The sequence below is a fragment of the Perissodus microlepis genome, chromosome 6 (genome assembly GCF_051167445.1).
Source record: "Perissodus microlepis isolate ML-2025 ecotype Zambia chromosome 6, ASM5116744v1, whole genome shotgun sequence".
Taxonomy (NCBI): Eukaryota; Metazoa; Chordata; class Actinopteri; order Cichliformes; family Cichlidae; genus Perissodus; species Perissodus microlepis.
This window is the reverse complement of record NC_140466.1, coordinates 32,825,946-32,852,324: the sequence shown is the minus strand read 5'-3', so window position 1 is coordinate 32,852,324 and position 26,379 is coordinate 32,825,946. Positions and strand designations below refer to the sequence as shown.

General features: G+C 42.7%; 1 long non-coding RNA gene across 1 annotated transcript; it reads right to left on the bottom strand.

Annotated features, from left to right (window-relative positions):
• Window positions 1-8,352: 8,352 nt before the first annotated feature.
• Window positions 8,353-24,683, bottom strand: LOC146386036 (uncharacterized). Its single transcript, XR_014800542.1, has 3 exons — window positions 16,982-24,683; window positions 9,958-10,061; window positions 8,353-9,778 (listed from the first exon to the last, which is right to left on the bottom strand). It is a non-coding gene; the product is annotated as an uncharacterized LOC146386036 (long non-coding RNA).
• Window positions 24,684-26,379: the final 1,696 nt, after the last annotated feature.

The window sequence follows — 26,379 nt, the reverse complement described above, 5'->3', positions numbered from 1 at the left end:
TTTGTGCCTCTCTGTCTGTGCTGAACCATTTATAATCAGGTTTTGAGTCAGGCTGCATTGAGTGTGGGACTTAAAAGCATTAGGCTTGAAGATGGTATGAAAATCTCTACTTACCTTCTACGCTATATTTTTGTTACTGATTTATTAATACATTTTACATTGTTTCTTTTGTTTATCAGTAGAGAGAACACAGATTTCAGAGGCGCAAAGAGAAGCACTGTTGCTTCATACTTAATACTTTAAAGCTGCATTAGGGGAAGACAAGAAGCAGAAGTACTTCCAGGTACAGCCGCAGTGAGGGAGCAGACACCTTACACTGAGTTCAGAGAAGTCAGAATTTCAAAAAGCGTCTGAAATGTGCTCAGAAACAGCACATTTTATAATAACAACTATAATATTATTATAAATAGTAGTTATTCTCTTATTATTATAAATAAATATCAAACATTTCAGTTGATTTTCTATCACATATATTGTGTTAGCCCTGTGATAAACTGGCAGCCTGTCCTGCTTTTGCCCTGTGGCAGCTGGGATAGGCTTCAACCTCCCACTGTCACGATCCTGGGTCTTTTGACCCAGCGTTTTAAGTTTTAGTTTATTTTTGATGTTTATGGTTTATTTTTAAGTTCATTAGGTTATCTAAGCTCATTTGTTTATTTAGATTCCCCTTGTGTCTTCTACCCCTGTGTTTTAGTCTCCCTTTGCCCTTTATGTGTTTCATGCTGCGTGTCTTATGTTATCAAGTTTATATTGTCTTGTCTGCGTCTCATGTTTCCTGTTTTACTTTGAAGGTCTGTGTCCTATGTCAGTGTAGTCAGCTTTGCTTCCTTTGTCTCGTTATGTCAGAGTAGTGTCAGCTGTTTCCCCATGTGTTTCCACTTCCCCCTAATCAACCTTGTGTGTATTTATTCTGTGTGTTTCTGTTCATTCTTTGTCAGGTTGTCTGTTGTTCCATGTCTCCCGGATTTTCCATGTTTATGTTTTTGCAACGTTCAAGGTTTTGTTCTTTGCATTTAGTTTTCCCAGTTTAGTTCTAGTTAGGTTCTTTCTTGTGTGCATCTGCCTTTTGTTTTTGTACTCTTTTATCAGCCACATTAAACGGCTCGCTTTTAACCTGACTGTGTTTTACCCAGCAGACATTTATTTCAGTGACTTTTTTGGATTTAACGGACTTTGGATTATTTCCTGTGCAGGAAAGCAGGAGGAGGCTATTTGGGCTCAGATGACCCGGATAGCCACGGCTAACCCAAGGTTTCTGGATTTTCTTGCCTGATGATTTAAAGAACTTTGTTACTGCCTCAACCTCAGTAGTAATATAAAGGCACTTTTTAACTAGTTTAGGAGCATTTCACTTTTCTTTTGTGCTCTGAAAGACACAGAGGCTAGTAGTTTTTAAAACAGAGTACCACAAACAACATGTATCCTTTTAGAAATAAACTTTTCTTGTGATACTTCTAAAAACCACATATTCTTAACTAGCCACAATAGCACTGTATCGACCCCCCCCAATGTTCCTTTAATGCAACCTATAATTGTCTAGTAGCCACACAAACGCACTGCAACAGTAAGACTTGATGATTAGACAGAGGGGGTTACAGGTAGGGCCCCAACAGTCAGCAAAACAAGTCATAAAACAATAAAAGCTGCATACTTATCAAGAGCATCCCAGCACACACATCCCAACTGTAGTTCCATAGTTTCCACCTTTTTTCTTTACAAACTGCTCCTTTATCTAACAATGACACCTCCTAGCGACTAACTAAACCTCCATAGTTTTTCACCTTTTTTCTTTACAAACTGCTCTTTTCATCTCTCCATGTCAGAGGTCAACTGAAACCAAGTCCACCTATATAAAAACACCCCATCAGACACACAGTATTTTCCTCAGCACTTCACAACTTTCGCAAGGTATATCGCTTTAAAATGCCACCGGCCACACACGTAAGACCATATTTTGTTTGATTATTTCAGTTAATGCTAGAATCTGATTTCGGTTTCTGTGACTGTTTTATACTTACATTTATGTATTTGTTTAATACTGTATGAAGAACAAGTTTTTTTCTTTTTGTAAATTTTGGAGTAGATATACTGTGTGCCAAGTTCCTTGTTTAAAAATCATTTGGAAACATAAAAAAAGATGAAACATCATTCTACTCAAAATTTTAGCTTTTGAAAGATTATGAATAACTTTTGTTCTTTTCCTTTTTCTCTAGTCCCTGATGAACCACCTAATCTTCAGTGTGCAGACATGTGTGTTGCTGACTGTGAGCCTACCAGATACTCTCAGTGTACTGCATATGTGCCATATAACAACAGGCTGTGTCTGGAAGAACATCAAGTAGATGCACGTGGGGTTAGTTGACTGCTAATATTACTGTATATCATCTGTGTATGTTTTAGATATTTTGGGGAGCACAAACTACATTTCTCTTCTCTCGGGGTGATTCTGGTGGTGGAGTGATTTACAACAACATGATTTATGGTGTAATCAGTTCTGGTTTTGAACGTGTCTGTACTGGACCAGCTGTTACTGTGAATGTTTGTTCTGACATGAACTGGATAAATCAGAAAATTGCTCAAAATAATGGAAAATAACTGAATGAAAATAACATCCAGAATAAACAATCATCTCTACATGAAACTTGTGTGCTGTGTGTTGTTTCTACTCTAGAATATCTTCATGTTAACTGCAAATTGTGAACCTTTTTCTTTGGTCTAAAATATTGTGTCAGATTTGCAGCTTGTGTGTGTGTTTGAATGTGGTGTCACGTGTGTAGCAGCTCATCCTGTTGTTCAGAAACTCTCAGACTCACACTGTGAAGATGCAGAAAGGCTTTCTGATCAGACATGCCACCAATCAGCTGCAGGGCCTGAACATGATAAACTTCATAAATCTGAGTTGATTGTTGGGGGTGGAAATGTTTACATGGAGGCTGTTGGCTCATTGGTGTCAGATGAACTTTTTTTCAATCACTGCACTAAGGGCATTAAAATAAATACAGTAACCATCAAAATAAGTTTTGTTGATAAAATACATTTCTTGAAACCGTCCATTGTATTGTCCGAACTCTAAACACTGAATCCAATTTTCAAACTAAAAGCAGTGCTTTCAAAATTTACACTAAAGCAAAAAAACCTACAAGAACAAAAAATAAACAAAATAAAATTATAGTACATAGCGACATATGTGTTTTATTTCTCATAACACATCATTTCCATCTTGTCTTCAGTCCTGCATTTTTATACTTCTAAGACCAAAATGAAAACTAAACTCTTCATATTCACAAACACTATTTGTTTCAGGATTTCATCATGATTAATTTTCCATATGAGGCAGTGCTTTCAAATTACTTTTGAAGTAGTACAGAGAAATTACTCTTCTCCTCTTCTTTTAAATTGCATCAATATTTTCCAACTGAGCAGTAAAAGGACACGGAACTCAAACATGAAGCATCAACGTGATGTTTAGATGTCGATTAATATTACAATAAGAGACTAAAGTAACTCGCTTTGAACACTTCAGTTTTCTCTCTTGATGCTGCTCTTTGTTTCCTCCTCCACTTGTATTTTTCTGCACTTCAGTGAATGTGCATAGCGCCCTCTGTTGTATGTTTGGGAGAACTGCACTGCATTGTCATCAAATGAAACTGTGCAGAGGTGGAAAATGAGCAAAGGAAGCACATCAACTGAAGAAGCTTCTTGGATCAGAAGTTAAACATCATCCAGAACCTTAAAGAAGTAAAGTCACTTTATTTCCAGGCTCCTTAGACAACCATGACCTGGATGACTGAGAACCTACAAACACACATGAGCAGCAGTTTATTTAATGTGGACCTGAGCGGTGCCCAAAACAACAACCAAACAATTTTTATTGAACCCTACTTCAGCCAATCAGCAGTCTTTATCTCTTTCAGCATCAAACACAAACCACACCTTGAAGAGAGGTGACAAATCCACAAACACCTTCAAATGTAAACACACATCACACATGATCAACATGGATCCTAACATAGTTGATACTTTTTTTTGTAAAGCCTGATACTAAATGTATGCAGGCCACCTGAACTGCTTTGTCTCGAGTGCCGCCCACTGGGTTGGTCACTAGAACTGTGTGTTGCCATCACTGGAGCCGTGGTTGGTCTTTTAGATTATTTAGACTGGGACTGTTTTTTGTTGATTAGACGGCATGGTGTCCTGACGGCTGCCTCTGTTGTTTTTTTTCCCAGGAGGAGGAGAGTGGAGCACAGGTGGACAGCAGCCACGGAGCAGAGAGCACGGAGTTTTGGGTGAAGACATGACACAGGAGTCGAGAGAGCTCAAGGGATTATTGTGTTGTCTTATTTACTCCACTGTAAATAAAGAGCACTGTCCATCGCACGAGTCCTGCTTTTGGGTCCTCCTTCCCCACTTCACAAACACTGAAACTAATTATACAGGTAATAATAAAGGAACCAAAAGTTCACATCTATAGCTTTAAATTTGGACAAATCTGTCAACACAACCATCAAGAATAGAATAAAATACAAACAAACACTGAAACTAATGAAAAATTACACATGATATATGAACTGTGGAAACTAACTGAACAATAAAACTCAGAATAAACAAATTCAAACATTATATGAAAGGTATAAACTGATTTGCATCTTATTGATTTGCAGGCTTACTTTGCTCCAGGACTTGACGACTGGCCCAACCCGTACAGTCTTTGTCTCTTAATACTGAATGTTGAAAACTGATACTCATGGACACCTTATTTCAGTCTCTTTACTTTGCATAAGAGACCCAAAGCATTACATAAACATGATGTTGTCTAGTTGACCAGCACGTCCATTACATGTTTTGCCGTTATTGCTGTTTGTTACGAGTTCAAATATTGAGGGTGAGCACAAAACAATAATGGTCCAGAAGAGCTTCGGTCAAACAATGATTTTAATGAACACGCGCGTGGGGAGATGAACACTGCCCACAGACAGCATCGATCTCCGCCCAATGATACACAAGCAGTTGTTTTATACCATCAGGGTTTACTTTTATGACGCCCCCTCATGCGTCAAGCAGATACAACACATGCATAAGTTTCAAAACCACAAATGTTCTGTTGACGACTTTTGACACATTTAAAAGGACATCTTCTCCGTCTCGAGGCCAGGTGCTTCCTATTAATCTTCTAACTCTCGCTTATCTCCTGGAACAAACTGTCCCTTAGGCAGACACAATTTTGCAATCACAAGCTTTTGCAAACTATTATTTGAACTCTTACCTAAATATGAGTCTAACTACTGTTTGTGTGTGTGTGTCTCGACCTCCAACGCACTCAGCCTCACCCCGCCCGTTGATGCTTCTAACCTTTTACCAGACAGACGCTCTCTGTGATAGGTGTAATAATCTTAACTAAGAACATGTGTAATCTATTGAATAAATGCTTTGATGAAATGATAATTAATGTAATGGTAATGATGATGGTTATGAATAGTAGCAGTAAAATATTTCCCTGATCTCCACACTCCCGCTTTTGACCTCTTGACCACAAGAGGTCACCATACGTTGCTTGTGTCACTCCTCGACCCACTCAGCTGCTTCCATGTCCATCAATGGCATCATGGGCCCGGGTCACCGTTCCCTCTCTAGCCGTCCTCTGGCCCAGGGAATGAGACAACACCCTCTGAGACATTAGACAAAAACAAACACCTTTCCCTACTACGCCTCCCACACTTATCTCCTCAATTGGTCTCTTAATTCTTCAAACTTGGTTCAAGCTATCATGTTTGGGACTCTCTAATCAAAAGCAAGCCTGACTTATGGCCTTGGCTCCCTATTTCGTCTACCTTTAACAACGGCGGGAGTGAAGCTCCCGTGGAATGTGCTCTGTCTCCTCTATTATCAGAAAAAGCAAGGTCCTGACTCTCTGAAAACAGTATTTCTTATACCTCAGCAGTATAATGCATCATAAAACAATATCATTCATTCACAATAAATCAGCAGCCTAATGTAATACAAATCAGTTTAACAAATGTAATAGTTATCACCTTCTTCTAATTCAGGAGAATAATGCAAACTAAAACTACATAATAATTTCACAATCATTAATCAGGGGCATAACGTGGCATAAGATAATATAATAATCTCACAGTCCCCCTTTGATCTCTTTTAAAAGAGATCACTTACACCCTAGAATCCAGGTTTGTGAGGTCCATTTCGTCTTCTTAGTCCTGAGGCCCTGTGTCCCCGTTTAACGAGTGGACCATATTGGATGACCTCTGTGATTGCGCAGTTCAGATGCAAGAAAAACTATGATTACAACAACAGTAGTTACAGATAACACTCCCATCGCTCTCCAGTTCTCCCACAGCTTTATCTTGGTGCTCCAGTTTCCCCAACCTCATTTTGGTGCCACCTTGTACCTTTCAAACATACTCAGACTAGAACCTCTGTCCAAGGAGCTTTTAACCTTTACTTTATTGCTGCAGCTATCAGTGTCTTCCAGTCGGGTGATTCTCTGCTCTTCTTTCTTCGACCTCAGGGGTTAGACCACCCTTCAGTCGTTGCACAGATCAGGGGATTATTCTGCCCCGATTTTCAAACAACGATCTGTGTATTCTGGGGTCACAGCCGTGTCCCCCTTTTTACCAAGAGCCTCTCGAACCTCGTTGGTCTGGTGTTCCTGGTTTTTTGCCAACCCCTTCATGGTTATTGCTGTGTTCATGGGATCCATCCTTTTGAGGTGACTAACTAGAGCCCAAACTGCATGACCCTTGGCCCCAGTTGCTGTCTCGGCAGTCTCCACGTCTATCTCTGCTGCGAAGGATCCTCATATCTCCGTGACCTCGTCTGGTGTCTGTTCCTTTCTCTGTAAGACAGAAAACCAAAACACCTCTCTGCCTAGCCTTAATAATCTAATGTTGTTATTCATTGTTCCTCTAGTCATTCAAAATTGGTTTAGAATATTCAGAATGTTCAGGACTCTCTGGCCCAGGGACTTATTCTAATCATAATCTATGTGTGTGTAAGCGTGTTTGCATTTAGCCCTCTGCACTCAAAGTTAATACCTGCAATATATCAGTCCGGACCATCATGCCGAACGAAGCTTATGACCTTCTAAAGACTGAGTGCCAACTCATTATGAGCACATTTGCAATGCGTATATGAAAATAAAAATAACCACTTATTTTAGTAAAAGAAATCAAAAACAAATTAACCATTTTTACTTCTAACCTTTGCCACCTTTTTACAAAAATCATGTGTTTCTTTCAGCCTTCCGTCCTACGATTTCCTCTCCAGTGCGATACTCAGCTTCTCATGAACACAGGCATTTTATCCTCTAAACGCTATTCAGTTTATTTCAATCATTAATGCTTAAACATGAAAATCATGCTTTAAACTTCTCACTGGTTCTCTAAAAAAGTCTGGGAACTTTTGAGTCATTACAAGCTTAAGTTTTACCATACCTAAATTATTTAACACACAAATAAAGTCATAGAATATTCATAAAACCATTGTTTGATGTTAAAACTCATCTTCCCCCTTTTTGACACACTCCCATGTGTCAATTCACCTGGAGCTAGAAATTAAAAGAAAAGGTTAGTGACATCATATCTCAGAAAGTATCAGAAATTCTCCTCTCGAGTATCGTTGCCCCAGTCTTGTCATCCTGTGTTAGGAAATGAAATCAGTGTAGTTATTATGTTAAATCTGTTAAACTCCTGGCTCCGCCCAGAGCCTGCATCTGCACAATTGCCTAGAAACAAAACCTGTATTAATATGAACTTCACATTTGAAACGTCGTTTTTTTTTTCCCCACTGTTTTTCCCTCACTGACCACAGCAGGGTAATCTATGTCTTGATTCAGCCATGAATCCAGCTCACCTGATTCATCCCTGAGCCCAACCGTCACTGGCATCTGATAGTGCTGCACTGCATGTTTTTCCCTTGATGTCACTATTTTCAATGTTTAACCCTTGTGCTCCCCTTCGGGGCAGCCCCAGACCCCGGGGGTCCCAAAGTACCCCACCCTCAGTAGAGACAGGTGAATGAAAATGAAAAAAAAACAGAACAATCATTTGGGGTCGAAGAGTGCCCCAAAGCGATTCTAATGGGTTCGTCAGGGGATCGGGAAAGAAAACGTAGGACTTGGGGGCCACGCACAGAAGCTGCTGCGGCAGCGTGGGGGTCATTGATACCCCAGTACATAAAAATGAAGCATAATCACAATAATGATAATAATGATAATAATAATAATAATAATAACAATAAGAAGAAGAAGAAGAAGAAGAAGAAGAAGAAAAAGAAAAAGAAGAATACAACACACAGACGCTTCTGAGTTTTATTTTATTTTATTTGAAATTACACTCACGATACAACTGAGGCAATCTGGAAGGCCATACCTTTTAGGGTATGCGCAATAGGGAGGGTGCGTTTTTAAAATGCCCCCCCTCCCCCCCGGGGCTGTATTTTTGATTACAATATCAACAAACTGTCCGTGTTTCAGGTGCTCGGTGCTGTACAGCGCCCTCGGTGGCTGTGAATACATGATCAGGAGACGTTGAATGGAAGGAATGAAACGCGGCGTGAGGAGTCTTTTCCTGATGCTGTAATAATGTTCAGCGTAAAAGTCATCCTCCAAGTGTCACAGCGGGATGGAACGGACACACGCGCAGGCTCTGAGTTGGGAAACACAAGAATCTTTATTACAGCACACCAGGTGATCTATTTACAGAGGTGAGGGGGAAGCTGGGCTCCGGGGGTCCACACACAAAGGGAAAAGACGCTGAAAGTCCACACGCACTCCGTCCACTCCTCACGCTCCTCTCCACACTCCACAGAAAACACGATGACGTACTCCACTCCTCGCACACTCAATCACTCAGGAAACACAGGGGTTGGTCCAGGGAATGCGGGTCGGCAACGGTCCAGCGACGAGAAACACAGAGCTGCCGTCTTATAAAGGAGCTGGAACACTCTCGTAACGAGCCACAGGTGCGTGATGGCGACCAGGTGCGTGGACCAAGGGCAGAAGCCCACAGGTGAGCTCCGCCCTGGCAGAGGGAGGAGGGAAAGAGAGGAAGGGAGAGAGCAGGAACAAAATGAAAAACATATGTAGCCATACTGAGCCGACCGGGTAGGCACAGGGACCCTGACACCAAGACTCGCAGACACTCGTGTTGTCTCTGGCTGGGGTGATTGGTCTTGCACCCGTTGCATGCTTCGGTGCGGTACTCGTTGATCACTAGGTCGAGTAGGTGATACACCTACGCAGTTTTCACGGTATCGACGAGTAAAGAAGACGCCCAACCGTCAAGCTCGGCGTCTTTAACTGAGAATATCCAAGGGCTCCACCGAGCCCCATGAGAACACAAGATGTAAAGTACGCTCCTGTGCCAAATAATCCCAGGGAAGCGAGGTGGAAGAATTTACACCGCTCCTTCAATTCGATCCTCTCCTCTTCTTCCCTTTTTCTTTATTCTTCCTCCTTTCTCCTCTTCAGCCTTTCTCCTTCGAGAGTCTTCTGGGCCGCCTTATACATCTCGTTGGTGTAGTGGTTTCCTCCATTGAAATCCACCATTTCATCCAAAAGACAGCCCCAGAGTGTCGATCACAGCGATATTTCTACCGTCTTCGCCCTCTGCCTCTTTTCTCAGACAGCCGTCGGTGACAGACTCGGGCGAAACGTCTTCTTTGAAAGCGTTCGCATCCCCCAGGATGGTGTTTCCGGATGCACTCTTTCCCGATCCTGTTTTACCGACCAGAAGGAGTCTCAGTTCTTCACGGGTCGCAGAGCCTGCGGGGTTGGGGAAATGATAGTAACATTTGAATCATTCTAGAAAAAAAAAAAAACATAAAATACTACGTTACACTAGGCTTTTCTTTTGTTATCTTTGTATTGATGTTGACAGCAAGCAGTTTGTCCACATAAAGCGAGTAGCACAAGCAGCACACAACCCTAGGATTGCACTTTACCTTTGTATCGATGTTGACAGCGAGCAGTTTGCCCACATAACGCCAGTAGCACAAGCAGCACACATCCCTGGATCCGGCTTTTGGTCGCCAACATTTTCAGTAAGCTAAGAAAAGAAGAAAGAAAAAAGAGGTGAAATTAAGGCACATTCAAGGAAAGTATTTCAGATCAGATTAGCAAGTTAAACCACACTGAAAATACACGTTGAATAAACCATGGCCCCAAACTGGTCGGTTGTCCCATGTGTTTCCCCCGTAGCTGCTCCGGGCGCACACACAATGAGCCCTGGTTTCGCGACGCAAGCGTAGCAACAACCTCCTTCTACTCCTCACTGCCTCCTGTGTGTGTGTGTGTGTGTGTGTGTGTGTGTGTGTGTGTGTGTGTGTGTGTGTGTGTGTGTGTGTGTGTGTGTGTGTGTGTGTGTGTAGGAGGTACTGGGTTCCTCACAGACGGTGGTGTTCGCGAAACCCACCCTCCCCAAAGCTAAGGGCTCGCCAGCGAGGCGCGTGAGAGTGAGGAAAATGTTTTAAAAAAGGGAAAGGAGGATGAGGAGACACTGAGAGTCCGAGGTCTAAACGGAAGGCTGTGTTCAGGTAACCCGCCCTCCGCAGACCTAAGCGTACGCTAGCGAGGAACTTGAGAATGATGGAGAGGGAGCAAGGAGTACGAGAAGCAACGCAGAGCCCGAGGTCCAACTGGAGGGCGATGTTCGCATAATAGGAAGGCCAAACAGCTTCTCTTTCACTAGCGAGGCGCATGACAACGGTAGAGAAGGAGCAAGAGGACAAGGAGCAACGGATAGCCCAAGGTCCTCACCGAAGGGGGTGTTCGCGAAAACGGCCCTCCACACACCTAAGCATACACTAGCGAGGAGCATAAACGGAGGGCGGTGTTCGCGTAATAGGAAGGCCAAACAGCTTCTCTTTCACTAGCGTGGCGCATGACAACGGTAGAGAAGGAGCAAGGAGGACAAGGAGCAATGGAGAGCCCGAGGTCCTCACCGAAGGGGGTGTTCGCGAAACCGGCCCTCCGGAGACCTACGTGCACGCTAGCGAGGAGCATGAGAACGATGTAAAGGGAGCATAGATGAGGAGGAGGCAAGGAGTGTCTGAAGTCCAAACAGAGAGTGGTGTTCGCGTAATAGGCAGGCCAAGCAGCTGCACTTTCACTAGCGAGGCGCAGGAGAACGATGGAGAAGGAGCAAGGAGGACGAGGAGCAACGGAGAGCTCGATGTCCTCACCGACGGCGGTTTTCGCAAAACCCACCCTCTGCAAACCTAAGCGTACTCTAGCGAGGAGCGTGACAAGGATGTAGAGGGAGCAAGGAGGACGAGGAGGCTCGGAGAGCCTGAGGTCCAACTGGAGGGCGGTGTTCGCGTAATAGGCAGGCCAAGCAGCTGCTCTTTCACTAGCGAGGCGCGGGAGAACGATGGAGAGGAGCAAGGAGGACGAGGAGCAACGGAGAGCTCGATGTCCTCACCGACGGCGTTTTTCGCAAAACCCACCCTCTGCAAACCTAAGCGTACTCTAGCGAGGAGCGTGACAAGGATGTAGAGGGAGCAAGGAGGACGAGGAGGCTCGGAGAGCCTGAGGTCCAACTGGAGGGCGGTGTTCGTGTAATAGGCAGGCCAAGCAGCTGCTCTTTCACTAGCGAGGCGCGGGAGAACGATGGAGAGGAGCAAGGAGGACGAGGAGCAACGGAGAGCTCGATGTCCTCACCGACGGCGTTTTTCGCAAAACCCACCCTCTGCAAACCTAAGCGTACTCTAGCGAGGAGTGTGACAAGGATGTAGAGGGAGCAAGGAGGACGAGGAGGCTCGGAGAGCCTGAGGTCCAACTGGAGGGCGGTGTTCGCGTAATAGGCAGGCCAAGCAGCTGCTCTTTCACTAGCGAGGCGCATGACAACGGTAGAGAAGGAGCAAAGAGGATGAGGAGCAACGGAGAGCCCGAGGTCCAACTGGAGGGTGGTGTTTGCGTAATAGGTAGGCCAAACAACTTCTCTTTCACTAGCGAGGAACTTGAGAATGATGGAGAGGGAGCAAGGAGTACGAGAAGCAACGCAGAGCCCGAGGTCCAACTGGAGGGCGATGTTCGCATAATAGGAAGGCCAAACAGCTTCTCTTTCACTAGCGAGGCGCATGACAACGGTAGAGAAGGAGCAAGGAGGACAAGGAGCAACGGATAGCCCAAGGTCCTCACCGAAGGGGGTGTTCGCGAAAACGGCCCTCCACACACCTAAGCATACACTAGCGAGGAGCATAAACGGAGGGCGGTGTTCGCGTAATAGGAAGGCCAAACAGCTTCTCTTTCACTAGCGTGGCGCATGACAACGGTAGAGAAGGAGCAAGGAGGACAAGGAGCAATGGAGAGCCCGAGGTCCTCACCGAAGGGGGTGTTCGCGAAACCGGCCCTCCGGAGACCTACGTGTACGCTAGCGAGGAGCATGAGAACGATGTAAAGGGAGCATAGATGAGGAGGAGGCAAGGAGTGTCTGAAGTCCAAACAGAGAGTGGTGTTAGCGTAATAGGCAGGCCAAGCAGCTGCACTTTCACTAGCGAGGCGCAGGAGAACGATGGAGAAGGAGCAAGGAGGACGAGGAGCAACGGAGAGCTCGATGTCCTCACCGACGGCGTTTTTCGCAAAACCCACCCTCTGCAAACCTAAGCGTACTCTAGCGAGGAGCGTGACAAGGATGTAGAGGGAGCAAGGAGGACGAGGAGGCTCGGAGAGCCTGAGGTCCAACTGGAGGGCGGTGTTCGCGTAATAGGCAGGCCAAGCAGCTGCTCTTTCACTAGCGAGGCGCGGGAGAACGATGGAGAGGAGCAAGGAGGACGAGGAGCAACGGAGAGCTCGATGTCCTCACCGACGGCGTTTTTCGCAAAACCCACCCTCTGCAAACCTAAGCGTACTCTAGCGAGGAGCGTGACAAGGATGTAGAGGGAGCAAGGAGGACGAGGAGGCTCGGAGAGCCTGAGGTCCAACTGGAGGGCGGTGTTCGCGTAATAGGCAGGCCAAGCAGCTGCTCTTTCACTAGCGAGGCGCAGGTGAACGATGGAGAAGGAGCAAGGAAGAGGAGGAGCAACGGAGAGCACGTGGTCCTCACTTAGGCCGGTTTACGCATAACCCAAGACCCAATTCATTTGAAAGCCTGATGCTTAACATTGTCCACCCCAGCTGTGAAACTCAGAAACCAGTCTTACTTGTTATCATCTATCGTCCACCTGGGCCTTACACAGAGTTTCTGTCTGATTTCTCAGACTTTATATCTAATTTAGTTCTGAGCTCAAATAAAATAATTATTGTGGGTGATTTTAACATCCATGTAGATGCTAAAAATGACAGCCTCAACATGGCATTTAGTCTGTTATTAGACTCAATTGGCTTCTCTCAAAATGTAAAAGAACCCACCCACCACTTTAATCACACTCTAGATCTTGTTTTAACATATGGCATAGAAACTGAACATTTAACAGTGTTTCCTGAAAACCCTCTCCTGTCTGATCATTTCCTGATAACATTTACATTTACAATAATTGATTACACAGCAGTGGAGAGTAGATTTTATCAAAGTAGATGTCTTTCTGAAAGCGCTGTAACTAAGTTTAAGAATATAATCCACCCACTGTTATCATCTTCAATGCCCTGTACCAACACAGAGCAGAGCAGCTATCTGAACGCTACCCCAACAGAGGTTGATTATCTTGTTAATAATTTCACCTCCTCACTACGTACGACTCTGGATACTGTAGCTCCAGTGAAAACTAAGGTCTCTAATCAGAAGTACCTGACTCCGTGGTATAATTCTCAAACACGTACCCTAAAGCAGATGACTCGTAATCTGGAGAGGAAATGGCGTGTCACAAATTTAGAGGATCATCATTTAGCCTGGAGAAATAGTTTGCTGCTTTATAAGAAAGCCCTCCGCAAAGCCAGAACATCTTACTATTCATCACTGATTGAAGAAAATAAGAACAACCCCAGGTTTCTCTTCAGCACTGTAGCCAGGCTGACAAAGAGTCAGAGCTCTGTTGAGCCAACCATCCCTTTAACGTTAACTAGTAATGACTTCATGAACTTCTTCACAAATAAATTTTTTATCATTAGAGAAAAAATTACCAGTAATCATCCCACAGATGTAATATTATCTACAGCTACTCTTAGTACCATTGATGTTAAGTTTTAAGACTCTTTTTCTCCAATTGATCTTTCTGAGTTAACTTCAATAATTACTTCCTCCAAACCATCAACGTGTCTTTTAGACCCCATTCCTACAAAACTGCTCAAAGAAGTCCTGCCATTGATTAATTCTTCGATCTTAAATATGATCAACCTATCTCTAATGGTCGGCTATGTACCACAGGCCTTCAAGCTGGCTGTGGTTAAACCTTTACTCAAAAAGCCATCTCTAGACCCAGCAGTCTTAGCTAATTATAGGCCAATCTCCAACCTTCCTTTCATATCAAAAATCCTTGAAAGAGTAGTTGTCAAACAGCTAACAGATCATCTGCAGAGGAATGGTTTATTTGAAGAGTTTCAGTCAGGTTTCAGAGCTCATCACAGCACAGAAACAGCTTTAGTGAAGGTTACAAATGATCTTCTTATGGCCTCTGACAGTGGACTCATCTCTGTGCTTGTCCTGCTAGACCTCAGTGCAGCGTTCGATACTGTCGACCATAATATCCTATTAGAGCGATTAGAACATGCTGTAGGTATTACAGGTACTGCACTGCAGTGGTTTGTATCATATCTATCTAATAGACTCCAATTTGTGCATGTAAATGGAGAGTCCTCTTCACACACTGAGGTTAATTATGGAGTTCCACAGGGTTCAGTGCTAGGACCAATTCTGTTTACATTATACATGCTTCCCTTAGGCAGCATCATTAGAAGACATAGCATACATTTTCACTGCTATGCAGATGACACCCAGCTCTATCTGTCCATGAAGCCAGATAACACACACCAATTAGTTAAACTGCAGGAATGTCTTAAAGACATAAAGACCTGGATGGCCGCTAACTTTCTGCTTCTTAATTCAGATAAAACTGAGGTTATTGTACTCGGCCCTGAAAATCTTAGAAATATGGTATCTAACCAGATTCATACTCTGGATGGCATTACCTTGGCCTCCAGTAACGCTGTGAGGAACCTTGGAGTCATTTTTGACCAGGACATGTCCTTCAACGCACATATTAAACAAATATGTAAGACTGCTTTCTTCCATTTGCGCAACATCTCTAAAATTAGAAATATCCTGTCTCAGAGTGACGCTGAAAAACTAGTTCATGCATTTATTACTTCCAGGCTGGACTACTGTAATTCATTATTATCAGGATGTCCAAAAAACTCACTGAAAAGCCTTCAGCTAATCCAAAATGCTGCAGCAAGAGTCCTGACAGGGACTAGAAGGAGAGAGCATATTTCTCCTGTTTTGGCTTCCCTTCATTGGCTTCCTGTTAAATCCAGAATTGAATTCAAAATCCTGCTCCTCACATACGAGGTCTTAAATAATCAGGCCCCATCTTATCTTAATGACCTTGTAGTACCATATCACCCTATTAGAGCACTTCGCTCTCGCTCTGCAGGCCTACTTGTTGTTCCTAGAGTATTTAAAAGTAGAATGGGAGGCAGAGCCTTCAGTTTTCAGGCCCCTCTTCTGTGGAACCAGCTTCCAGTTTGGATTCGGGAGACAGAAACTATCTCTACTTTTAAGATTAGGCTTAAAACTTTCCTTTTTGCTAAAGCATATAGTTAGGGCTGGACCAGGTGACCCTGAATCCTCCCTTAGTTATGCTGCAATAGACGTAGGCTGCCGGGGGATTCCCATGATGCATTGAGTTTTTCCTTTCCAGTCACCTTTCTCACTCACTATGTATTAATAGACCTCTCTGCATTGAATCATATCTGTTATTAACCTCTGTCTCTCTTCCACAGCATGTCTTTTATCCTGTCTTCCTTCTCTCACCCCAACCGGTCGCAGCAGATGGCCGCCCCTCCCTGAGCCTGGTTCTGCCGGAGGTTTCTTCCTGTTAAAAGGGAGTTTTTCCTTCCCACTGTCGCCAAAGTGCTTGCTCATAGGGGGTCATATGATTGTTGGGTTTTTCTCTGTATCTATGAAGCGCCTTGAGGCGACTTTTGTTGTGATTTGGCGCTATATAAATAAAATTGAATTGAATTGACTCACACAGTTATGTAGATATCCCCGTCCTGTTGTCTCGGGATGCATCACGCTGCCTTGCCTGGGGTTAGCTTCTGTTTTCTGGGGATGAGGGTTGAGTGTGCTCCCTTACCTTTTCAAGGTAAGCTAGGTTAGCCTTCTTGTGTGAGCTTTTCAAGTGCACTTTAAGGTTTGTGGGATTTTTTTCCCTTTAGAAATGTCCCTCATAATTTGTCTCTTTCCACTACAAGACACTTGCTTTATCCAAAACACAGTCATATTCAAAGTAATCCCAAATTGGACTCTGGGCTTTCTCCTGACTTTTCCTGACATGATTCTGCGCGTGGACGGAGCAGCAACACAGACGACTCGACTAACGTACTGCCACCTGCTGGCATAATGAGACACAGCAAGAAAAAATCTGGAAACTAAACTTCATTTTCACCCTTGACTATTGTAGGACACACACACACATCAATGAAAACTAAACACATTTTTGCCATAAATTCAGTTAATTTTAGTTAGTTTTGTGAACACTCATTACAGTTTTAGTTAATTTTCCTTTTTTTGTTTTTATTTTTATTTCCGTTAACTTCTAGTTTTCGTTATTTCGTTAGTTTTCGTTAATGATAATAACCTTGCTCTGCACACTGGAATAAACATAATCAACATGATCAACATTTTACTGCGTGTTGTTTCACCATCTTATCGATTCCAACTCTCCATCCGCATGTGGTTTGGCACATTATATTTATCTAGAACTCCACTCTGTCTCTAAATGTTTGAAGAATTTTTCATGTTTGGGGTCAAATTTTAAGAATTTGACCATACGTGAAATTAATGGTGTTATCACCCCCATCGGGGCTTACCTTTCCCACTTCTGATGATATTCCTCCCTATTCTTTGCAAGTACCCCCTTTTGGTGGCGAGAAACTGTTGGTGTGGTCAAGTGAGTGCTGTAAAAACAAAAGCTCAGGACAGAACAGTTATCAGTCATGTACTTCACACAAAATTAGCATATATTTGATTTCATATTGATCCTCTCAGTGTAATGGTACATTTTAATTTGAATTTATCAAAGCTAAACACAATAATTTTTCCTTGTTTATTTTGCTCTTGTTCTTGTGCAGCACTACATCCTATCACATGCCCCTGTCGGTTATATCCTACTTTTAAATTGCTGACTATTTCAAGAAAGCACCCAAAAGACAGGGACCAGTGTTTATTATTACATATCTCCATTTTGAATGTGACAAGCCTACCATTTCCCTGTTATCCATAGATATTAATAGAGTTTTTTGGCTTTTTTCCTCTATAAAAGTTAATTGACTCTTTACAGTGGCCTGCTATGGTTAATAATAACATGTTCAGTCATGAGTGAAATCAAAGCTTTTCTTCACTTTAGCATTTAACATTCCCAACAATATAATGTGATACATTAATCGAAACACAGCTACTAAAACACAATTTTCTTAATGCAAACATCAGTAACTCAAAATTAGCAACCAAAGGGTTCAGTCTGCAGTTCACACTCATGTGAAGCTACAGCCTCCCCCTTTAGTCTCTGTCATCCTTCTGTTCCTGCAAAAACAAAACAAAGCAAGACAAAACATCCACCCTTCTTTTACAGGCTGGGTGAATTGTTTGTGGACATTTACTAATCCTAAAGTCAGCACCGTTTTTGTCTCAGTATCAAGTCCGTTAAAACTTTTAGTCATCAGTCCATCACAGCCCAGTTACATGCATACATCCACACACATTCATACCAGATATTGCTGCTAATGGAGTCTCACGCGCGACCTATTCGAGCCTCCCTCACCAGCAAGATGACATCATCATTTTAAAGGAAAACAGTTCCTTGTTTTTTGGACTGGATTGACTCGCTGCAATCCTTTTAGGCTCAGGACTTCTCATGTGATCAATGTCCCATATAAGTGAATCTCTCCCAAGCCCATTATAATCATGGAGAAAAATACTTTGCGACTGTTTCCAGTAAGAATATTTTATAGCGCTTTAAAGTTCAATCTCTCAGGCCTGGATTAAAGAGCTGATTTGTTAAATCAGGAACTCACAAAATACCAAAATATCACCACCGGTGGATCACACCTCTCAGATGTTCTTATTTCAGTGCACTGTAACAAAAGCAAAAACAAACGTAACCAATAAAATACTCATATAATAACAAATACTGGGGCCCATTGCAAACATGTCCAAGCATAAAACCATCTTTCTCTCTCTTAGAGAAAGAAAACAATCCAAACCTCACTGATAAAATCAACCTAGTGTTAAGTAAAACCCAAAAATCAACCAAAACTTCACCAGAAAGTTTTTCTCCCTCCCGGGACAATATTGTGCAGGAATACAGGGACCGTAACTCCTTTTTGCCCTGAAAAAAAAACCATGTTGGATTTACTTGATTCAATAGTGGACACTGGTTGCACACAAATGTTTTGCTTTGGCAGAAACTTAAACAACTGAGTTAAATCAACACAACCTTTTCATATTCAGTAAACCTGTGCATTTTGTGTTCATAAAACACGATTGAAACATGTTCAGATGGAGTAAGTTGAGCTCCTGGAATATTTATTTCAACACTATTCAATAACTTTTATCCAAATACTACTTGGTCACTTAAATACTACATGTTGTCTTCATATTGCATACGGTTCAACAAAGTCTAGATCCTGGTTACCATAAAAATTGAATGGGTCTACAACAACTACCATCCTCCTATCTTTATCCTGGTTGCAGCAGGGCCGGGAAATAACCCTGAAGTGACAGGTTACCAGGCAGGGTACACCCCGGACAGCTGACCAGTCTATCAGATAGAAACAAACAGCCGTTTACACTTACATTCACGGATAATTTAGAATCATCAATTAACCTAGCTCTAATAGCTGCATGACTTTTCACTGTGGCAGGAAACCAGAATACCCAGAGAGAAACCACTGCAAACTAGCCAGACTGTGGATTTGCACCCAGGACCTTCTTACTGTGGAGCAACAGCACTAACCAGCATGCCAACAATGTAGGAAATACAGGAAAGCTATGATTTCCTGTATTTGATGCAGAATTCTTTTGTTCTTGTCCTTGACAGGTTAATTCACAATAAATAGCAATAGCATGCATGTGGTGTGTGTGTCGTTGTCTGCCTCTTATAACTCCAGTGATTTTCCTGCAATTTGAAATCTTATGCGGTGTTGTGAATTCTGTGCGTTCAGCAACTAACCACTCTTATTAGATTGTATCGTGTCATCTCAATGAGAACAAATTGAGTTGTTGAATTTCGTACAGATCTTTTAAAGCCTGAGGCAATTGTGTTAAACACACGCGAGATGCTTACGTAAATCCAAGGGCTGGCCCCCTTTTTTTTTTCTTTTTTTTCTTTCTTTTTTTTTTTCCAATGTGTTCCTCCTTCAATTAAATCTCAATCACAAAAATGTGGCGCTCCGAAATAAAACTCACACCGTTAACTCATCATTTTCACTCTGTACCACTGCTCCTTATCAGGCTGTGTGAAGCACAGTAAACAATTCAGTCGAGGCCTTGAGCCATAAACAGACATCACGCACAGACATTGTTTTCATAACCAAACTGCTCTAGACCTTGTCCCCTAAATCTACACAAACGCCCTCTGGGTGACATGAAATGCATTTAACCAATAAACAATCAATGGCTTCTTGTTGTTGTAACAGATTCTGTATTTGGATGTTTGTGTGCAGCATTTTGCGTGTCAGCATAAGCATTTGTTAGTAAAGCATTCTTCATTGCATCAGCGTGTGTGTGTGCATCATTCTTCATTGCACAAGTGTGTGCATGTGTGTGTGTGTGTGGATCACTTCTCAGTGAATTGAATCAGCATTTCGATTTGTGTGCGTGTGTGTGTGTCAGTTCTCACTCAATCAACGAGTGCATATGTGTTCATATGTGTGTTTCTCTTCATTCTGAGTCAGTGTATGTAGATGTGTGTGTTTGTGTGTGTTTGTGTGTGTTTGTGTTCATCACTTTCCTGTTCTGGTGTTATGGGTAAACCACGGCCTGAGGCGTGCCCTGGGGTCCTGCCCTCCTCCATTTCAGTCTGTTTGCATCCATTGGTGCTGCTGCTCAAAGTTCTGTCCATACTGGTTCTGGCCCCAATTGAGGCAGTCCTTTTCTCCAGTGTCCTGCATCTTCTCCTTGTCCAGCTCCTCCTTAACTTGACCCTTTTGCTTCTGTAGCTCCTTCAGGGCTTGCTCCTGCTGTTGGAGCTTTTTGTCAGGTTTGGCGACCTCCTGCTCCAGCAAGCTCCGGCCTGATTTCAAGTCCTGTATCTGGGACTCTAAGCCTGACTGATGGGTTCGATTAGCAGCCAGCTCCTCCTGAGCCATGCTCAGTTTCTGCTCTGATGCCTTGAGCTCTTACTGAGGGCAGAAACCTCAGAGTCTTTTCCGTACACGTCAGATTGAAGTTTATTGATGTTTTCCTTGCTTTGCTCCACGGCCTTCTGCAGCTCTGCTGTCCGGCTCTTCTCAGAGGTCAGCTCCTGGCCGAGCCCCGACACCTGTGCCTTCAGCTTATTTTCTTCTGGTGCTTTTGTCCATTCTGAGGTGCCTCCTGACCTCAGTTACTCCTCCTGTCTCTGGCACGCCCTTTTTGCTGCCCGATCATCCGTGTTGGTCTGTCACTGTCCTGCACAGTTTTAATGCAGAGTTGTTAAGGTCAGCATTCTTTTGCTCCCCCTCACTTTTCATCCGGGCTTAATGGGCGTCTCGTCACTGCTCTGTCAGCTGAAGCTGTCTGGAAATCTCCCCCGTGTAGTGAAACGGGCCTTGGATTTAACGCTCTCCGTCTCCGCTGCATGAGATCGTTTTCCTGCAGCACTGTTGACATTTTCAGGTTGTTGTTGTGGGTCCAGCTGCTGTAGCATTTGGTCAGGGTCACATCAAAGGTGGTAGAGGAGAGAGCAAAGATGGTAGAGGGGAGAGCAGGAGTCCAGGTCAGCCTCGGCAAAGCAGCCTGTAATCAAGCATAAAGAGAAAAAACAAAAACAAAACAAAAACGAAACAAAAACAGGCGAACAGGAAAATGATGTTGTGTTGGCTGTGTTATTCAGAGAGGGGAGAAACAACGGGGCCAGGCCCTGTGTCAGCCTTCTCTCCCCCTTTTTTTGTTTTTTCTCACCATATAATCAACTCATAACCCACCAAGTTGACAGGACAACACAGGTACATGTTAAAATTCTTAAGATCATGTTTAAAAGCCCAAAAGAGGAATTTTCTTTCATTCAGTAATCATTTGTATTAATCAGTCAGCAGAAAACATGTCACAATTTGAATCTTTTAACCACTAAATTTGTCGTGTCATCACTGGTTGGTCAGACCAGTGTCTTTTTTTTTTTTTTTGAAGTTAAGCTGTTGTCCTGCAACCCAGAAAGTTTATTTGTTAGTTGTGGATAAACTTCATCATTCAACAACAGGTGTATGTTAAGTTTCGCTGCTTTAACCTTGCTGGAAAATCTTCACGTGTTCATGAATGTAAGCTGTTTCTTCATTGCGTGTGTGTGCGTTTGTGGGTGGGTTAATTTAACTTTTTTCTCAAACGAGGCATTTCTCTAACACGTGCCTTTCTTATACATTTCTTTGGTTGTGTTTTTATTTTGTTTCCCAAATTTTGATTTCCCACCTTAAATAACAGCATTCCATGTCTACAGCCAGGAGTTAGAGCTTGCTTGTGAGATTCAGGGACACATGGTGCTAATAACAATTCAGCCAAAAACTTGCCTGAAAATTTCCAGTGATGGTAACCGATAACTGGAGGAGAAGATGTCCTTTAAGCTTCTTTTCAGGGTGGGGACAAAGCTGGGGTCAAGCTGCAAACTTTTGAGCCAAAGCTTGGCCTGTCTGTCGTCCCAATTCTGTTAATTTATCCTTTTGCCGCTGTACTCAGGTTTCCAGGTTGAGAGAAATCCACCTGTATTAACACACTAAAATATTCACTTAGTATTTCTTTTCTGAAAACATCCACTCGCTTCATCTGCCTAGATTTTACTCTCTCTTGGTGCATACTTCACACAGTCAGGCAGTTGCCTTTTATGGGCATGCAAAGTTCCTGTCTCACACACAGCTACTCACCCCGGCAGCTGCAAAGCCGTCTTCACGTCCTCTCTCCACACTCTCAGCCACAATCCTCCATTAATATGAATGTATAAAACCAGTAATAATTATCCCTAGAAACACACCCTCAAGAAAATTCACTGTATACACACAATTCACTGTTCACCATAAAACTGAAACAAATCACCCCCGTATTTATCACTCAATCTTACCCTGCCGACTGAAGTGCCGGTCTAAATCATGCACGATTTGTCTCTTCTATATCAAAACCCAGCCATATATCAAACATTCACCGTAGTCATTCAAAACCTTATTTGTAATATTATAATCAACAAAATCAGCGTTTTTATTACAGGCATGTATCATTGTTTGCAAATCATAATTATAAAACTCAAAATCACGCTAAACAGGAAGCAAAAGTCCTCTGTGCGCTTCACAGCAGCCACCTCATTTGCATGTTCACACACCGTCTAAAAATAGCTCGCAGCGCTGCAGCGCGCTGTCGTCACACACAGCCTCGTCTCACACACAGCTCTATTATTTTATATTACAAAGACGTCTTATATTTACAATCACTCTCAGGCCTGACAGCTTTAGCGCCTACACAATTTTGACAAATTTAAGTTAACGGGTCCAACCGAAGAAAGTCCAACTTTTTTGTGATCAATTAACCAGTATCAGACTCTAACCGTTTCTGGCCTAATCTCTAAAATCCCTAACTCAATTTAACAGTGTCCAAAAAAGCGCAGATACCGTTCCAAACGGTAAAGTGGTGCAACCACTAGTTATTCTGGAGTGCCCCAAGCTCCACAGTGACCAACTGACTATCCCTCAAAGAGGACAAGGCCTAGGCGTCCCCGGCCTTGGCAAGCGTTACCTCTGAGCACTGCGCTTCTTAGCGGTTCCACCGCCGTTCTAGGATAATTTATAACACTTTGAAACAACAGTCAACCCCCCAAAACAAGAGTATGACTGAGGCAGGTGCAACCTAGTGGTCAATGGAGCCTCTAACTCACAAAATGACCAATTCCCTATCAAACTACTTGGGCTTCTAACCTAATTTCACTGTTCTACTTTACCTTGGGACTCTAACCCAGTATTATAACTTACTTCAACTTTCAAATCTCATGAGATTTTCATTAAAATCAAAACAGACATCTACCAGTAATTTCAGTGAGTAGACTTTAATTTTATCATGTCCAATTTGGCACACTTTGGAAATAGATTCAACAGGTAGTGCCTTACCTTTGTATAAGCCGGCTTATGCCCACTCACGTCAGACCACTGGCTTGTGCCTGTCTGTTCGACAACCTCGGACCGTCCAAACCTCCAACTTCCACCCCAATACCACAGGACGAGCCCCCAAACTGTTACGGATTCAAATATTGGGGATGGATACAAGAGGAAAAACCAAAATAACCACACTGGTCCGGCCGGGTTGAGTCAAACGATGATTTTAATGATCACACGCGTGGGAGATGGACACCGTACGCAGACAGCATCAGATCTCAAAATAGTGGAGCATTGATCAAACTCTTATAGCCTCTAGTGGCCCCCACCTAATCATAAAAGCCTAAACATTCACATTCTTTCTCTCACACAGCGCCTAAGCTACGACCTTGGCTCCCTGTTTATCTGCTCCTGCTGAGATGGGGCAGAAAACCTCTCCAGTATGTTCTGTTCTCTTCTAATCAGACAAATAAGGCAATGGCTTTCTGCGAACAGTATTTCTTATAACTCAGCAGTATAATGCATCATAAAACAATATCATTCGTTCACAATAAATCAGCAGTCTAATGTAATGCAACTCAGTTTAACAAATGCAATAGTTATCACCTTCTTCTAATTCAGGAGAATAATGCAAGCTAAAACTACATAATAATTCACAATCTTTAATTAGGGGTCTAACATGGCATAAAATAATATTATAATCCCACAATCCCTAGAAATGTGTTTCCAGAGTCCCAGGTTTAGTGACTTCCTGTCCACCATCACATTAGCTGAGTAGTTGTCAAATTTGAGGGGAGCAGAGGAGATCAGACACCAGTCAGCAGGTCAGAGGCCATCTCTCATTTCACAAATCAATCGCTTGATTTATAAATGGAACAAACACACCATCAGACCAGGTAATGACCCATTATGAGACAACAGTCGTCTGAGAGGAGATGTTCTGTATCACAAAACATGGGAAACAAACAAACTCTAGGCATTCTGAAATATATAAAGCTCAACAAAAAAAGACAACCATATCAGATCCTGATGTAATTCATGTTGTTGTCTTTATTAGTCATTTAAAAAGAGGTCTAGAAAAAGTGTCCAGGAAGAGATTCTACTATTTATGCAGCACTGCCCCCGTGTGGCCACAAAGACACACAACAGCTTCATTTCTCAGCCTGTTGCCTTCTTTTTCCTTCATGATGTAAACAGTGAATGAACTGAAAGAAGTCAACCCATAAACTGTTAAACTGACACAACAGTCATGATGATCATGTAGCAAGTTGTAGTTGACTTTCTGGTGGTCGTTTTGGTATACAATTTAAAAGCCATTTTCTTTTATAAATACACCATACACTTTGTTCTCGACCATTTCTTTTCCTCATATCCTTAACGGACAGTGGAGGAACACTACATCTAGCTTCTGCTTAACATTTATCCAGGCGCCCCCACACTGTACCTCTACAGAAACCAAGGGAGAGAGACAGACACACAAAGATTTCCACTTGAATCTTGATCTCAAAATAGAAAAAGTTTTATCACAAAATAATTACAAGAGCACAAATAAAAACTCAAAACCAAAGACAAATGAAATAAAAAGGCAAGGCCCTGCGAATGAACACAGCACATCTTGCACACCTTTAAAATTCACAAATTTCAGTTTTCTTTGTCAGTCTGTGGTATTAAAAAAATCTCAACATGATGACCAATGTTTGACCTTTCACCTCTAGCATAGTTTTCTCTGGATTTCAATCTGGCCACTCCTGAAATGACATTTATCAGTGTATGTACAGCATCCATTTTTGGTTTAGACAGTCTGACACAGACCGTCTCCATGGCAACCTCCGAGACTATTCTTTTCCTAAAAAAAAAAAAAAAGTCTCTATATGACCACCAACAAACCTGTTACACCATATTTTTTCACCAGCTCACCTTTGCTGAAGGTTGTCATACAAATCTAAACATCTTTTGAGAAAGTCCACATCACTCTGATCTGTAATGAAAACAGAAAAACAATGACAACACCAGCAGAGGCCTCCGACATAAACCTGGCAACATAAATCTAGATAACTTTGCTTCTCTTAAAACATTTAACACAGATTAAATTTCTAACAAATATACCAATATAAATATATATTCCAGGAACAGGACATTCCAGTTAGATCCTCTCCAAACTTATACTGGGCAGCTCAGCCCATCATCCACTTTCACAAAACAGAAAGCCGCCTGATACAACAGCCCCAAAAGTGACAAAAATCCACCTCCAAAAAGCAAAACTTCTCATAATGGAAAAACAAAAACGATTGTCAATCCTATCAAACACTTTCTCTTAATCTAAAGAAATTATTCCAACATCAAACTGTACAATTTACAAATAACTACCAAGTCTCTCATGAGAAAACTCTTGTTCACATTAGAGCTGTGTGGTACACAGTACGACTGATCTCTGTGAGTGATTCATTTCACAAAGTGTTTCAGCCTGGTGGCCAGTACTTTTGAAGGAAGTTAGTAATCTGTGCATAACAGAGCCACGTCTCCATTTCTAAGCAGAGACAAATCTCTGTTTTTTAGGGAGAAGAGAGAGCCCCACTTGATGACTCGATGCCAGTAACAGTCTTTTACAGAAGTCTGCAGGCAGCCCACCCTGTGCAGGAGCCAGCTGACCAGCAGCAGCACTAATCTCCTCCAAAGAAAAGTTAGCATCCAGGACAGCTCTGTCCTCAGAGCTCAGCTGAGGAAGCCCCTGCAGCAGCTTCTCCACTCAAGCTTTATTACTTTCCTCCATCCCTAACATGGTGGTGTAAAAGTCCACGGCATACTGACCTGCTCTTGAAGCTTTCACCAGTGGCTTCATGGTGGTACAGTACTCCCTAAGGAATGCAACTTCTGCAGGACTCAACCTGTAAGACACAACAACAAAACCCACCATGACTATAATAGGGATCTTCTGATTTAATATT